Below are 15,533 nucleotides of genomic sequence, written 5' to 3'. Positions count from 1 at the left end.
AACAAGTTTGTATAGGTATTTCAAAGATGCCCAGAACTGAGCTAAACTTGGTATGTCTCCAACTCCTAGAAATAACTTCATGCCCCATCTCCCTTACTTCCAGCTAGTAAGGATCACATAATTCCTAACAAAGTTTTGACACAGATTCCCAATTCGGGCATTCAGAACATATAGCTCGTTGCTGTAAGCAAGCACATTCTCATTCAAAGTTGCAAGTTACTATGTAGGAACAAGTTTGTATAGGACTTTCAAAGATGCCCAGAACTGAGCTAAACGTTGTGAGTCTCCAACTCCTAGAAATAACATCATGCCCCATCTCCCTTACTTCCAGCTAGTAAGGATCACATAATTTCTAACAATGTTTTGACACAGATTCCCAATTCGGGCATTCAGAACATGTAGCACGTTGCTGTAAGCAAGCACATTCTCATTCAAAGTTGCAAGTTACTATGTAGGCACAAGTTTGTATAGGTATTTCAAAGATGCCCAGAACTGAGCTAAACTTGCTATCTCTTCAACTCCTAGAAATAACTTCATGCCCCATCTCCTTTACTTCCAGCTAGTAAGGATCACATAATTCCTAACAAAGTTTTGACACACATTCCCAAATCGGGCATTCAGAACATATAGCACGTTGCTGTAAGCAAGCACATTCTCATTCAAAGTTGCAAGTTACTATGTAGGAACAAGTTTGTATAGGTATTTCAAAGATGCCCCGAACTGTGCTAAACTTGGTATGCCTCCAACTCCTAGAAATAACTTCATGCCCAATCTCCCGTACTTCCAGATAGTACGGATCACATAATTCCTAACAAAGTTTTGACACAGATTCCCAATTAGGGCATTCAGAACATATAGCACGTTGCTGTAAGCAAGCACATTCTCATTCAAAGATGCAAGTTGCTATGTAGGAACAAGTTTGTATAGGTATTTCAAAGATGCCTAGAACAGAGCTAAACTTGGATTGTCTCCAACTCCTAGAAATAACTTCATGCCCCATCTCCCTTACTTCCAGCTAGTAAGGATCACATAATTCCTAACAAAGGTTTGACACAGATTCCCAATTCGGGCATTCAGAACATATAGCACGTTGCTGTAAGCAAGCACATTCTCATTCAAAGTTGCAAGTTACTATGTAGGAACCAGTTTGTATAAGTATTTCAATGATGCCCAGAACTGAGCTAAACGTTGTATGTCTCCAACTCCTAGAAATAACTTCATGCCCCATGTCCCTTACTTCCATCTAGTAAAGATCAAATAATTTCCAAGAAAGTTTTGACACAGATTCCCAATTCGGGCATTCAGAACATATAGCACATTGCTGTAAGCAAGCACATTCTCATTCAAAGTTGCAAGTTACTATGTAGGAACAAGTTTCTATAGGTATTTCAAAGATGCCCAGAACTGAGCTAAACGATGTATGTCTCCAACTCCTAGAAATAACTTCATGCCCCATCTCCCTTACTTCCATCTAGTAAGGATCACATAATTCCTAAGAAAGTTTTGACACAGATTCCCAATTCGGGCATTCAGAATATATAGCACGTTGCCGTAAGCAAGCACATTCTCATTCAAAGTTGCAAGTTACTATGTAGGAACAAGTTTGTATAGGTATTTCAAAGATGCCCAGAACTGAGCTAAACTTGGTATGTCTCCAACTCCTAGAAATAACTTCATGCCCCATCTCCCTTACTTCCAGCTAGTAAGGATCACATAATTCCTAACAAAGTTTTGACACAGATTCCCAATTCGGGCATTCAGAACATATAGCTCGTTGCTGTAAGCAAGCACATTCTCATTCAAAGTTGCAAGTTACTATGTAGGAACAAGTTTGTATAGGACTTTCAAAGATGCCCAGAACTGAGCTAAACGTTGTGAGTCTCCAACTCCTAGAAATAACATCATGCCCCATCTCCCTTACTTCCAGCTAGTAAGGATCACATAATTTCTAACAATGTTTTGACACAGATTCCCAATTCGGGCATTCAGAACATGTAGCACGTTGCTGTAAGCAAGCACATTCTCATTCAAAGTTGCAAGTTACTATGTAGGCACAAGTTTGTATAGGTATTTCAAAGATGCCCAGAACTGAGCTAAACTTGCTATCTCTTCAACTCCTAGAAATAACTTCATGCCCCATCTCCTTTACTTCCAGCTAGTAAGGATCACATAATTCCTAACAAAGTTTTGACACACATTCCCAAATCGGGCATTCAGAACATATAGCACGTTGCTGTAAGCAAGCACATTCTCATTCAAAGTTGCAAGTTACTATGTAGGAACAAGTTTGTATAGGTATTTCAAAGATGCCCCGAACTGTGCTAAACTTGGTATGCCTCCAACTCCTAGAAATAACTTCATGCCCCATCTCCCGTACTTCCAGATAGTACGGATCACATAATTCCTAACAAAGTTTTGACACAGATTCCCAATTAGGGCATTCAGAACATATAGCACGTTGCTGTAAGCAAGCACATTCTCATTCAAAGATGCAAGTTGCTATGTAGGAACAAGTTTGTATAGGTATTTCAAAGATGCCTAGAACAGAGCTAAACTTGGATTGTCTCCAACTCCTAGAAATAACTTCATGCCCCATCTCCCTTACTTCCAGCTAGTAAGGATCACATAATTCCTAACAAAGGTTTGACACAGATTCCCAATTCGGGCATTCAGAACATATAGCACGTTGCTGTAAGCAAGCACATTCTCATTCAAAGTTGCAAGTTACTATGTAGGAACCAGTTTGTATAAGTATTTCAATGATGCCCAGAACTGAGCTAAACGTTGTATGTCTCCAACTCCTAGAAATAACTTCATGCCCCATGTCCCTTACTTCCATCTAGTAAGGATCAAATAATTTCCAAGAAAGTTTTGACACAGATTCCCAATTCGGGCATTCAGAACATATAGCACATTGCTGTAAGCAAGCACATTCTCATTTAAAGTTGCAAGTTACTATGTAGGAACAAGTTTCTATAGGTATTTCAAAGATGCCCAGAACTGAGCTAAACGATGTATGTCTCCAACTCCTAGAAATAACTTCATGCCCCATCTCCCTTACTTCCATCTAGTAAGGATCACATAATTCCTAAGAAAGTTTTGACACAGATTCCCAATTCGGGCATTCAGAATATATAGCACGTTGCCGTAAGCAAGCACATTCTCATTCAAAGTTGCAAGTTACTATGTAGGAACAAGTTTGTATAGGTATTTCAAAGATGCCCAGAACTGAGCTAAACTTGGTATGTCTCCAACTCCTAGAAATAACTTCATGCCCCATCTCCCTTACTTCCAGCTAGTAAGGATCACATAATTCCTAACAAAGTTTTGACACAGATTCCCAATTCGGGCATTCAGAACATATAGCTCGTTGCTGTAAGCAAGCACATTCTCATTCAAAGTTGCAAGTTACTATGTAGGAACAAGTTTGTATAGGACTTTCAAAGATGCCCAGAACTGAGCTAAACGTTGTGAGTCTCCAACTCCTAGAAATAACATCATGCCCCATCTCCCTTACTTCCAGCTAGTAAGGATCACATAATTTCTAACAATGTTTTGACACAGATTCCCAATTCGGGCATTCAGAACATGTAGCACGTTGCTGTAAGCAAGCACATTCTCATTCAAAGTTGCAAGTTACTATGTAGGCACAAGTTTGTATAGGTATTTCAAAGATGCCCAGAACTGAGCTAAACTTGCTATCTCTTCAACTCCTAGAAATAACTTCATGCCCCATCTCCTTTACTTCCAGCTAGTAAGGATCACATAATTCCTAACAAAGTTTTGACACACATTCCCAAATCGGGCATTCAGAACATATAGCACGTTGCTGTAAGCAAGCACATTCTCATTCAAAGTTGCAAGTTACTATGTAGGAACAAGTTTGTATAGGTATTTCAAAGATGCCCCGAACTGTGCTAAACTTGGTATGCCTCCAACTCCTAGAAATAACTTCATGCCCAATCTCCCGTACTTCCAGATAGTACGGATCACATAATTCCTAACAAAGTTTTGACACAGATTCCCAATTAGGGCATTCAGAACATATAGCACGTTGCTGTAAGCAAGCACATTCTCATTCAAAGATGCAAGTTGCTATGTAGGAACAAGTTTGTATAGGTATTTCAAAGATGCCTAGAACAGAGCTAAACTTGGATTGTCTCCAACTCCTAGAAATAACTTCATGCCCCATCTCCCTTACTTCCAGCTAGTAAGGATCACATAATTCCTAACAAAGGTTTGACACAGATTCCCAATTCGGGCATTCAGAACATATAGCACGTTGCTGTAAGCAAGCACATTCTCATTCAAAGTTGCAAGTTACTATGTAGGAACCAGTTTGTATAAGTATTTCAATGATGCCCAGAACTGAGCTAAACGTTGTATGTCTCCAACTCCTAGAAATAACTTCATGCCCCATGTCCCTTACTTCCATCTAGTAAGGATCACATAATTTCCAAGAAAGTTTTGACACAGATTCCCAATTCGGGCATTCAGAACATATAGCACATTGCTGTAAGCAAGCACATTCTCATTCAAAGTTGCAAGTTACTATGTAGGAACAAGTTTCTATAGGTATTTCAAAGATGCCCAGAACTGAGCTAAACGATGTATGTCTCCAACTCCTAGAAATAACTTCATGCCCCATCTCCCTTACTTCCATCTAGTAAGGATCACATAATTCCTAAGAAAGTTTTGACACAGATTCCCAATTCGGGCATTCAGAATATATAGCACGTTGCCGTAAGCAAGCACATTCTCATTCAAAGTTGCAAGTTACTATGAAGGAACAAGTTTGTATAGGTATTTCAAAGATGCCCAGAACTGAGCTAAACTTGGTATGCCTCCAACTCCTAGAAATAACTTCATGCCCCATCTCCCGTACTTCCAGCTAGAAAGGATCACAGAATTCCTAACAAAGTTTTGACACAGATTCCCAATTCGGGCATCAGAACATATAGCACGTTGCTGTAAGCAAGCACATTCTCATTCAAAGATGCAAGTTGCTATGTAGGAACAAGTTTGTATAGGTATTTCAAAGATGCCCAGAACTGAGCTAAACTTGGTTTGTCTCCAACTCCTAGAAATAACTTCTTGCCCCATCTCCCTTACTTCCAGCTAGTAAGGATCACATAATTCCTAAGAAAGTTTCGACACAGATTCCCAATTCGGGCATTCAGAACATGTAGCACGTTGCTGTAAGCAAGCACATTCTCATTCAAAGTTGCAAGTTACTATGTAGGAACAAGTTTGTATAGGTATTTCAAAGATGCCCCGAACTGTGCTAAACTTGGTGTGTCTCCAACTCCCAGAAATATCTTCATACCCCATCTCCCTTACTTCCAGCTAGTGAGGATCACATAATTCCTAACAAAGGTTTGACACAGATTCCCAATTCGGGCATTCAGAACATATAGCACGTTGCTGTAAGCAAGCACATTCTCATTCAAAGTTGCAAGTTACTATGTAGGAACAAGTTTGTATAGGTATTTCAAAGATGCCCAGAACTGAGCTAAACTTGGTATGTCTCCAACTCCTAGAAATAACTTCATGCCATATCTCCCTTACTTCCATCTAGTAAGCATCACATAATTTCAAAGAAAGTTTTGACACAGATTCCCAATTCGGGCATTCAGAACAAATAGCACGTTTCTGTAAGCAAGCACATTCTCATTCAAAGTTGCAAGTTACTATGCAGGAACAAGTTTGTATAGGTATTTCAAAGATGCCCAGAACTGAGCTAAACTTCGTATGCCTCCAACTCCTAGAAATAACTTCAAGCCCCATCTTCCTTACTTCCATCTAGTAAGGATCACATAATTCCTAAGAAAGTTTTGACACAGATTCCCAATTCGGGCATTCAGAATATATAGCACGTTGCCGTAAGCAAGCACATTCTCATTCAAAGTTGCAAGTTACTATGTAGGAACAAGTTTGTATAGGTATTTCAAAGATGCCCAGAACTGAGCTAAATGTTGTATGTCTCCAACTCCTAGAAATAACTTCATGCCCCATCTCCCTTACTTCCAGCTAGTAAGGATCACATAATTCCTAAAAAAGTTTTGACACAGATTCCCAATTCGGGCATTCAGAATATATAGCACGTTGCCGTAAGCAAGCACATTCTCATTCAAAGTTGCAAGTTACTATGAAGGAACAAGTTTGTATAGGTATTTCAAAGATGCCCAGAATTGAGCTAAACGTTGTATGTCTCCAACTCCTAGAAATAACTTCATGCCCCATCTCCCTTACTTCCAGCTAGTAAGGATCACATGATTTCTAACAAAGTTTTGACACAGATTCCCAATTCGGGCATTCAGAACATATAGCACGTTGCTGTAAGCAAGCACATTCTCATTCAAAGTTGCAAGTTACTATGTAGGAACAAGTTTGTATAGGTATTTTAAAGATGCCCAGAACTGAGCTAAACTTGGTATGTCTCCAACCCCTAGGAATAACTTCATGCCCCATCTCCCTTACTTCCAGCTAGTAAGGATCACATAATTCCTAACAAAGTTTTGACACAGATTCCCAATTCGGGCATTCAGAACATATAGCACGTTGCTGTAAGCAAGCACATTCTCATTCAAAGTTGCAAGTTACTATGAAGGAACAAGTTTGTATAGGTATTTCAAAGATGCCCAGAAGTGAGCTAAACTTGGTATGTGTCCAACTCCTAGAAATAACTTCAAGCCCCAACTCCCTTACTTCCAGATAGTAAGGATCACATAATTCCTAACAAAGTTTTGACACAGATTCCCAATTCGGGCATTCAGAACATATAGCACGTTGCTGTAAGCAAGCACATTCTCATTCAAAGTTGCAAGTTACTATGTAGGAACAAGTTTGTGTGGGCTTTCAAAGATGCCCAGAACTGAGTTAAACTTGGTATGTCTCCAACTCCTAGAAATAACTTCATGTCCCAACTCCCTTACTTCCAGCTAGTAAGGATCACATAATTCCTAGCAAAGTTTTGACACAGATTCCCAATTCGGGCATTCAGAACATATAGCACGTTGCTGTAAGCAAGCACATTCTCATTCAAAGTTGCAAGTTACTATGTAGGAACAAGTGTGTATAGGTATTTCAAAGATGCCCAGAACTGAGCTAAACTTGGTATGTCTCCAACTCCTAGAAAAACTTCATGCCCCATCTCCCTTACTTCCAGCTAGTAAGGATCACATAATTCCTAACAAAGATTTGACACAGATTCCCAATTCGGGCATTCAGAACATATAGCACGTTGCTGTAAGCAAGCACATTCTCATTGAAAGTTGTAAGTTACTATGTAGGAACAAGTTTGTATAGGTATTTCAAAGATGCCCAGAATTGAGCTAAACGTTGTATGTCTCCAACTCCTAGAAATAACTTCATGCCCCATCTCCCTTACTTCCAGCTAGTAAGGATCACATAATTTCTAACAAAGTTTTGACACAGATTCCCAATTCGGGCATTCAGAACATATAGCACGTTGCTGTAAGCAAGCACATTCTCATTCAAAGTTGCAAGTTACTATGAAGGAACAAGTTTGTATAGGTATTTTAAAGATGCCCAGAACTGAGCTAAACTTGGTATGTCTCCAACCCCTAGGAATAACTTCATGCCCCATCTCCCTTACTTCCAGCTAGTAAGGATCACATAATTCCTAACAAAGTTTTGACAGAGATTCCCAATTCGGGCATTCAGAACATATAGCACGATGCTGTAAGCAAGCACATTCTCATTCAAAGTTGCAAGTTACTATGTAGGAACAAGTTTGTATAGGTATTTCAAAGATGCCCAGAACTGAGCTAAACGTTGTTTGTCTCCAACTCCTAGAAATAACTTCATGCCCCATCTCCCTTACTTCCAGGTAGTAAGGATCACATAATTTCTAACAAAGTTTTGAAACAGATTCCCAATGCGGGCATTCAGAACATGAAGCACGTTGCTGTAAGCAAGCACATTCTCATTCAAAGTTGCAAGTTACTATGTAGGAACACGTTTGTTTAGGTATTTCAAAGATGCCCAGAACTGAGCTAAACTTGGTATGTCTCCAACTCCTAGAAATAACTTCATGCCCCATCTCCCTTACTTCCAGCTAGTAAGGATCACGTAATTCCTAACAAAGTTTTGACACAGATTCCCAATTCGGGCATTCAGAACATGTAGCACGTTGCTGTAAGCAAGCACATTCTCATTCAAAGTTGCAAGTTACTATGAAGCAACAAGTTTGTATAGGTATTTCAAAGATGCCCAAAACTGAGCTAAACATGGTATGTGTCCAACCTCTAGAAATAACTTCATGCCCCAACACCCTTACTTCCAGCTAGTAAGGATCACATAATTCCTAACAAATTTTGACACAGATTCCCAATTCGGGCATTCAGAACATATAGCACGTTGCTGTAAGCAAGCACATTCTCATTCAAAGTTGCAAGATACTATGTAGGAACAAGTTTGTATAAGTATTTTAAAGATGCCCAGAACTGAGCTAAACTTGGTATGTCTCCAACCCCTAGGAATAACTTCATGCCCCATCTCCCTTACTTCCAGCTAGTAAGGATCACATAATTACTAACAAAGATTTGACACAGATTCCCAATTCGGGCATTCAGAACATATAGCACGTTGCTGTAAGCAAGCACATTCTCATTCCAAGTGGCAAGTTACTATGTAGGAACCAGTTTGTATAGGTATTTCAAAGATGCCCAGAACTGAGCTAAACTTGGTATGTCTCCAACTCCTAGAAATAACTTCATGCCCCATCTCCCTTACTTCCATCTAGTAAGGATCACATAATTTCTAACAAAGTTTTGACACAGATTCCCAATTCGGGCATTCAGAACATATAGCACGTTGCTGTAATCAAGCACATTCTCATTCAAAGTTGCAAGTTACTATGTAGGAACAAGTTTGTATAGGTATTTCAAAGATGCCCAGAACTGAGTTAAACTTGGTATGTCTCCAACTCCTAGAAATAACTGCATGCCCTATCTCCCTTACTTCCATCTAGTAAGCATCACAAAAATTCTAAGAAAGATTTGACACAGATTCCCAATTCGGGCATTCAGAACATATAGCACGTTTCTGTAAGCAAGCACATTCTCATTCAAAGTTGCAAGTTACTATGAAGGAACAAGTTTGTATAGGTATTTCAAAGATGCCCAGAACTGAGCTAAACTTGGTATGTGTCCAACTCCTAGAAATAACTTCATGCCCCAACTCCCTTACTTCCAGCTAGTAAGGATCACATAATTCCTAACAAAGTTTTGACACAGATTCCCAATTCGGGCATTCAGAACATATAGCACGTTGCTGTAAGCAAGCACATTCTCATTCAAAGTTGCAAGTTACTATGTAGGAACAAGTTTGTATAGGACTTTCAAAGACGCCCAGAACTGAGCTAAGCTTGGTATGTCTCCAAATCATAGAAATAACTTCATACCCCTACTCCCTTACTTCCAGCTAGTAAGGATCACCTAGTTCCTAGCAAAGTTTTGACACAGATTCCCAATTCGGGCATTCAGAACATGTAGCACGTTGCTGTAAGCAAGCACATTCTCATTCAAAGTTGCAAGTTACTATGTAGGAACAAGTTTGTTTAGGTATTTCAAAGATGCCCAGAACTGAGCTAAACTTGGTATGTCTCCAACTCCTAGAAATAACTTCATGCCCCATCTCCCATACTTCCAGCTAGTAAGGATCACGTAATTCCTAACAAAGTTTTGACACAGATTCCCAATTCGGGCATTCAGAACATGTAGCACGTTTCTGTAAGCAAGCACATTCTCATTCAAAGTTGCAAGTTACTATGAAGCAACAAGTTTGTATAGGTATTTCAAAGATGCCCAGAACTGAGCTAAACATGGTATGTGTCCAACCTCTAGAAATAACTTCATGCCCCAACACCCTTACTTCCAGCTAGTAAGGATCACATAATTCCTAACAAAGTTTTGACACAGATTCCCAATTCGGGCATTCAGAACATATAGCACGTTGCTGTAAGCAAGCACATTCTCATTCAAAGTTGCAAGATACTATGTAGGAACAAGTTTGTATAAGTATTTTAAAGATGCCCAGAACTGAGCTAAACTTGGTATGTCTCCAACCCCTAGGAATAACTTCATGCCCCATCTCCCTTACTTCCAGCTAGTAAGGATCACATAATTCCTAACAAAGTTTTGACACAGATTCCCAATTCGGGCATTCAGAACATATAGCACGTTGCTGTAAGCAAGCACATTCTCATTCCAAGTGGCAAGTTACTATGTAGGAACCAGTTTGTATAGGTATTTCAAAGATGCCCAGAACTGAGCTAAACTTGGTATGTCTCCAACTCCTAGAAATAACTTCATGCCCCATCTCCCTTACTTCCATCTAGTAAGGATCACATAATTCCTAACAAAGTTTTGACACAGATTCCTAATTCGGGCATTCAGAACATGTAGCATGTTGCTGTAAGCAAGCACATTCTCATTCAAAGTTGCAAGTTACTATGTAGGAACAAGTTTGTATAGGTATTTCAAAGATGCCCCGAACTGTGCTAAACTTGGTGTGTCTCCAACTCCCAGAAATAACTTCATACCCCATCTCCCTTACTTCCAGCTAGTGAGGATCACATAATTCCTAACAAAGGTTTGACACAGATTCCAAATTCGGGCATTCAGAACATATAGCACGTTGCTGTAAGCAAGCACATTCTCATTCAAAGTTGCAAGTTACTATGAAGGAACAAGTTTGTATAGGTATTTCAAAGATGCCCAGAACTGAGCTAAACTTGGTATGCCTCCAACTCCTAGAAATAACTTCAAGCCCCATCTCCCTTACTTCCATCTAGTAAGGATCACATAATTCCTAAGAAAGTTTTGACACAGATTCCCAATTCGGGCATTCAGAATATATAGCACGTTGCCGTAAGCAAGCACATTCTCATTCAAAGTTGCAAGTTACTATGTAGGAACAAGTTTGTATAGGTATTTCAAAGATGCCCAGAACTGAGCTAAATGTTGTATGTCTCCAACTCCTAGAAATAACTTCATGCCCCATCTCCCTTACTTCCAGCTAGTAAGGATCACATAATTCCTAACAAAGTTTTGACACAGATTCCCAATTCGGGCATTCAGAAAATATAGCACGTTGCTGTAAGCAAGCACATTCTCATTCAAAGTTGCAAGTTACTATGAAGGAACAAGTTTGTATAGGTATTTCAAAGATGCCCAGAAGTGAGCTAAACTTGGTATGTGTCCAACTCCTAGAAATAACTTCAAGCCCCAACTCCCTTACTTCCAGATAGTAAGGATCACATAATTCCTAACAAAGTTTTGACACAGATTCCCAATTCGGGCATTCAGAACATATAGCACGTTGCTGTAAGCAAGCACATTCTCATTCAAAGTTGCAAGTTACTATGTAGGAACAAGTTTGTGTGGGCTTTCAAAGATGCCCAGAACTGAGCTAAACTTGGTATGTCTCCAACTCCTAGAAATAACTTCATGTCCCAACTCCCTTACTTCCAGCTAGTAAGGATCACATAATTCCTAGCAAAGTTTTGACACAGATTCCCAATTCGGGCATTCAGAACATATAGCACGTTGCTGTAAGCAAGCACATTCTCATTCAAAGTTGCAAGTTACTATGTAGGAACAAGTGTGTATAGGTATTTCAAAGATGCCCAGAACTGAGCTAAACTTGGTATGTCTCCAACTCCTAGAAAAACTTCATGCCCCATCTCCCTTACTTCCAGCTAGTAAGGATCACATAATTCCTAACAAAGTTTTGACACAGATTCCCAATTCGGGCATTCAGAACATATAGCACGTTGCTGTAAGCAAGCACATTCTCATTGAAAGTTGTAAGTTACTATGTAGGAACAAGTTTGTATAGGTATTTCAAAGATGCCCAGAATTGAGCTAAACGTTGTATGTCTCCAACTCCTAGAAATAACTTCATGCCCCATCTCACTTACTTCCAGCTAGTAAGGATCACATAATTTCTAACAAAGTTTTGACACAGATTCCCAATTCGGGCATTCAGAACATATAGCACGTTGCTGTAAGCAAGCACATTCTCATTCAAAGTTGCAAGTTACTATGTAGCAACAAGTTTGTATAGGTATTTTAAAGATGCCCAGAACTGAGCTAAACTTGGTATGTCTCCAACCCCTAGGAATAACTTCATGCCCCATCTCCCTTACTTCCAGCTAGTAAGGATCACATAATTCCTAACAAAGTTTTGACAGAGATTCCCAATTCGGGCATTCAGAACATATAGCACGATGCTGTAAGCAAGCACATTCTCATTCAAAGTTGCAAGTTACTATGAAGCAACAAGTTTGTATAGGTATTTCAAAGATGCCCAAAACTGAGCTAAACATGGTATGTGTCCAACCTCTAGAAATAACTTCATGCCCCAACACCCTTACTTCCAGCTAGTAAGGATCACATAATTCCTAACAAAGTTTTGACACAGATTCCCAATTCGGGCATTCAGAACATATAGCACGTTGCTGTAAGCAAGCACATTCTCATTCAAAGTTGCAAGATACTATGTAGGAACAAGTTTGTATAAGTATTTTAAAGATGCCCAGAACTGAGCTAAACTTGGTATGTCTCCAACCCCTAGGAATAACTTCATGCCCCATCTCCCTTACTTCCAGCTAGTAAGGATCACATAATTCCTAACAAAGTTTTGACACAGATTCCCAATTCGGGCATTCAGAACATATAGCACGTTGCTGTAAGCAAGCACATTCTCATTCAAAGTTGCAAGTTACTATGTAGGAACAAGTTTGTATAGGACTTTCAAAGACGCCCAGAACTGAGCTAAGCTTGGTATGTCTCCAAATCATAGAAATAACTTCATACCCCTACTCCCTTACTTCCAGCTAGTAAGGATCACCTAGTTCCTAGCAAAGTTTTGACACAGATTCCCAATTCGGGCATTCAGAACATATAGCACGTTGCTGTAAGCAAGCACATTCTGATTCAAAGTTGCAAGTTACTATGTAGGAACAAGTTTGTATAGGTATTTCAAAGATGCCCAGAACTGAGCTAAACTTGGTATGTCTCCAACTCCTAGAAATAACTTCATGCCCTATCTCCCTTACTTCCATCTAGTAAGCATCACAAAAATTCTAAGAAAGATTTGACACAGATTACCAATTCGGGCATTCAGAACATATAGCACGTTTCTGTAAGCAAGCACATTCTCATTCAAAGTTGCAAGTTACTATGAAGGAACAAGTTTGTATAGGTATTTCAAAGATGCCCAGAACTGAGCTAAACTTGGTATGTGTCCAACTCCTAGAAATAACTTCATGCCCCAACTCCCTTACTTCCAGCTAGTAAGGATCACATAATTCCTAACAAAGTTTTGACACAGATTCCCAATTCGGGCATTCAGAACATATAGCACGTTGCTGTAAGCAAGCACATTCTCATTCAAAGTTGCAAGTTACTATGTAGGAACAAGTTTGTATAGGACTTTCAAAGATACCCAGAACTGAGCTAAACTTGGTATGTCTCCAACTCCTAGAAATAACTTCATGCCCCTACTTCCTTACTTCCAGCTTGTAAGGATCACATAATTCCTAGCAATGTTTTGATACAGATTCCCAATTCGGGCATTCAGAACATATAGCACGTTGCTGTAAGCAAGCACATTCTCATTCAAAGTTGCAAGTTACTATGTAGGAACAAGTTTGTATAGGTATTTCAAAGATGCCCAGAACTGAGCTAAACTTGGTATGTCTCCAACTCCTAGAAATAACTTCATGCCCCATCTCCCTTACTTCCAGCTAGTAAGGATCACATAATTCCTAACAAAGGTTTGACACAGATTCCCAATTCGGGCATTCAGAACATAAAGCACGTTGCTGTAAGCAAGCACATTCTCATTCAAAGTTGCAAGTTACTATGTAGGAACAAGTTTGTATAGGTATTTTAAAGATGCCCAGAACTGAGCTAAACTTGGTATGTCTCCAACCCCTAGGAATAACTTCATGCCCCATCTCCCTTACTTCCAGCTAGTAAGGATCACATAATTCCTAACAAAGTTTTGACAGAGATTCCCAATTCGGGCATTCAGAACATATAGCACGATGCTGTAAGCAAGCACATTCTCATTCAAAGTTGCAAGTTACTATGTAGGAACAAGTTTGTATAGGTATTTCAAAGATGCCCAGAACTGAGCTAAACGTTGTTTGTCTCCAACACCTAGAAATAACTTCATGCCCCATCTCCCTTACTTCCAGGTAGTAAGGATCACATAATTTCTAACAAAGTTTTGAAACAGATTCCCAATTCGGGCATTCAGAACATGTAGCACGTTGCTGTAAGCAAGCACATTCTCATTCAAAGTTGCAAGTTACTATGAAGCAACAAGTTTGTATAGGTATTTCAAAGATGACCAAAACTGAGCTAAACATGGTATGTGTCCAACCTCTAGAAATAACTTCATGCCCCAACACCCTTACTTCCAGCTAGTAAGGATCACATAATTCCTAACAAAGTTTTGACACAGATTCCCAATTCGGGCATTCAGAACATATAGCACGTTGCTGTAAGCAAGCACATTCTCATTCAAAGTTGCAAGATACTATGTAGGAACAAGTTTGTATAAGTATTTTAAAGATGCCCAGAACTGAGCTAAACTTGGTATGTCTCCAACCCCTAGGAATAACTTCATGCCCCATCTCCCTTACTTCCAGCTAGTAAGGATCACATAATTCCTAACAAAGATTTGACACAGATTCCCAATTCGGGCATTCAGAACATATAGCACGTTGCTGTAAGCAAGCACATTCTCATTCCAAGTGGCAAGTTACTATGTAGGAACCAGTTTGTATAGGTATTTCAAAGATGCCCCGAACTGAGCTAAACATGGTATGTCTCAAACTCCTAGAAATAACTTCATGCCCCATCTCCCTTACTTCCAGCTAGTAAGGATCACATAATTCCTAACAAAGTTTTGACAGAGATTCCCAATTCGGGCATTCAGAACATATAGCACGTTGCTGTAAGCAAGCACATTCTCATTCAAAGTTGCAATTTACTATGTAGGAACAAGTTTGTATAGGTATTTCAAAGATGCCCAGAACTGAGCTAAACGTTGTTTGTCTCCAACTCCTAGAAATAACTTCATGCCCCATCTCCCTTACTTCCAGCTAGTAAGGATCACATAATTTCTAACAAAGTTTTGAAACAGATTCCCAATTCGGGCATTCAGAACATGTAGCACGTTGCTGTAAGCAAGCACATTCTCATTCAAAGTTGCAAGTTACTATGTAGGAACAAGTTTGTTTAGGTATTTCAAAGATGCCCAGAACTGAGCTAAACTTGGTATGTCTCCAACTTCTAGAAATAACTTCATGCCCCATCTCCCTTACTTCCAGCTAGTAAGGATCACGTAATTCCTAACAAAGTTTTGACACAGATTCCCAATTCGGGCATTCAGAACATGTAGCACGTTGCTGTAAGCAAGCACATTCTCATTCAAAGTTGCAAGTTACTATGAAGCAACAAGTTTGTATAGGTATTTCAAAGATGCCCAAA

The sequence above is a fragment of the Diceros bicornis genome, chromosome 41 (genome assembly GCF_020826845.1).
Source record: "Diceros bicornis minor isolate mBicDic1 chromosome 41, mDicBic1.mat.cur, whole genome shotgun sequence".
Taxonomy (NCBI): Eukaryota; Metazoa; Chordata; class Mammalia; order Perissodactyla; family Rhinocerotidae; genus Diceros; species Diceros bicornis.
This window is presented reverse-complemented; position numbering follows the sequence as displayed.